The sequence below is a fragment of the Montipora foliosa genome, chromosome 11 (genome assembly GCF_036669935.1).
Source record: "Montipora foliosa isolate CH-2021 chromosome 11, ASM3666993v2, whole genome shotgun sequence".
Lineage (NCBI taxonomy): Eukaryota > Metazoa > Cnidaria > Anthozoa > Scleractinia > Acroporidae > Montipora > Montipora foliosa.
Genome location: NC_090879.1, coordinates 32144463 through 32146962, shown reverse-complemented (window position 1 = coordinate 32146962; position 2500 = coordinate 32144463). Strand labels below are relative to the sequence as shown.

Below are 2500 nucleotides of genomic sequence, written 5' to 3'. Positions count from 1 at the left end.
TCAGTGCCAAAGGTACCGTTAGAGAAGATGCCGCTGATACAAAAGCCTTTTAAGAGAGTAGCAATAGATCTTGTTGGTCCTATCAGTCCCCCGAGTGAAGAAGGACACAGATATATATTGACACTGGTAGATTTTTCGACTCGCTACCCAGAGGCTGTGCCACTAAAGAACATTGACACAGAGACTGTAGAAGAGGCATTGGTAGATAACTTCAGCCGTCTTGGAGTACCCGAAGAAATTCTGAGTGATTTGGGTACGCATTTTGTTTCTGACTGCATGAGAGAAGTCACCCGACTACTAAGCATTAAACAGCTTACAACAACACCCTATCACCCGATGTGTAACGGTTTGACGGAGAAGTTCAACGGAACGATGAAGTCTATGCTGAAGAGACTGTGTAGTGAGCAGCCAAGAGAGTGGCATCGCTTCATAAACCCGCTGTTGTTCGCTTATCGTGAAGTTCCCCAAGAGTCCACTGGTTTTTCACCGTTTGAGCTGTTATATGGAAGAGCTGTCAGAGGACCAAACAGCTGTGGACAAAAGACGTTGACGAGCCTGAGGTCAAGACCAGTTACCAGTGTCATATTACGTCATTCCATGTGCTCCCATCGGGCCTCGTGAGCTTAAAACAGGACTGTAAGCATCGGCCATATTGCCCGCTCGTGTTGTTATGTAGTACCCGTTGCGTTGTTAAATAAAGAACTTAGAAGGCAACATTGTGACAACCAGTACGTTTTTGAATTACGAGAGAAGTTAGAAGATACGCTTAAACTCGCCCATAGTGAACTGGAGAAAGCCCAGCAGCCAAAGGAAAGCACTATTACGACCGCAAGTCTAACGTTAGGAAGTTCCAGTCAGGTGAGAAAGTGCTTATACTGCTACCTACCGACCATAACAAGCTACTTATGCAGTGGAAGGGTCCCTTTGAAGTCTGTTCTGTAGTAGGTCTCAATGACTACAAAGTAAAAGTAAAAGGCAAGGAGAAAGTCTACCACGCTAATATAGTCGGTTAGATCAAGACCTTACCCAGTACCTTACTGCGTCAGAGAATCACTGAGAAGAGATATTGCCGACGTGATCAAAATGGGAGTTATTAGAGAGTCCAGTTCTCCGTATGCGTCACCTGTGGTAGTAGTGAAGAAAAAAAGACAACACAAACCGCGTGTGCGTTGATTATCGGAAATTAAATAAACTAACTGTATTTGATCCCGAGCCTATGCCAACTGCTGAACATTTGTTTCAGAAAAGGCTTAGCGGAGATAAGTTCTACTCAAAATTGACCTTAGCAAGGGATATTGGCAGATAGCAATACCAGAGGAGGACATACAGAAAACGGCGTTCGTAACACCTGACGGGTCGTACGAGTTCTTGAAGACGCCGTTTGGAATGATCAACTCGGCAGCAACACTGCAGCGTGCAATGAAGAAGTTGCTAGAAGATCTAGCCAATGTTGATTTCTACTGAGATGATATATTGGTTCACACCCGTACGTGGGAAGAACATATTAGAGCCCTAAGGGAGCTATTTTCACGCCTTGTACAAGCGGGGTTCACTATAAGACCTACTAAGTGCCTATTCGGTGTGTACAGTGTGGATTTCCTAGGCCATCGACTGGAGCAAGGAATGATTGGTCTACATCAGGATAACGTGGAGAAAATTAAAGATGCCCTAAGTCCAAGCACAAAGAAACAGGTGCGATCATTTATGGGTCTAGCAGGATACTATAGAGATTTCATCCCCAACTTTGCAGCGATCGCAGTGCCCTTATCTGATCTCACACGGAAAGGCCAACCTAATAAAGTTGAGTGGGGTGAAGCACAAGAGAAAGCCTACCGAACAATCAAGTCTTACCTAACAAGTGAGCCTATTCTACGACTCCCCGATCCAGCTAAAACTTATTTCTTAAGGACAGACGCCTCCAACAGTGGAATCGGTGCAGTATTAATGCAGAAACATGATGAGAAGTTGTTTCCCGTTTGCTACGCAAGCAAGAAATTGACAGGTGCAGAAATTGAGAAAGAATGTCTAGCGATTGTATGGAGTATCAAGAGATTTCATCTTTATTTGCACGGAGTTTCTTTTGTTCTTCAGACGGACCATGAACCCTTAAAGTACATGAACAGTGCTAAGTTTGCCAACGGACGTCTTATGCGTTGGGCCATGTTTTTGCAGAGTTATTCATTCACAGTTGAAGCCATTAAGGGCTCAGAGAACGTTGGAGCAGATTACTTGAGTCGTGCTGAGGAATAAGTTTAGTGACATTGAACTGCCCCTTATTTAGCAATTTTTCTTGTTAAGGATAAATTTAGGAAATTTCTTCTAGAAGGGGGTTATGTTACGAAAAATAGCATTGCGTGACTACTTTCTAGAGGCTAGTTCGTAGTTTGTTTATTTTTAGGTTCGTGCGTAAGCGTTTCTAAATCGGTGTGTTTTGTAATCTTTCTATAATTAGATTGATTACTATTTTAGAAAGTTCTAGAAGCTTATTGTGAGAGTATAT

General features: G+C 43.2%; 1 pseudogene; it reads left to right on the top strand.

Annotated features, from left to right (window-relative positions):
- The window catches only part of LOC137976906 (uncharacterized), a 3006-nt pseudogene extending 756 nt beyond the window's left edge, over positions 1–2250 (top strand).
- The last annotated feature ends 250 nt before the right edge of the window (positions 2251–2500 follow it).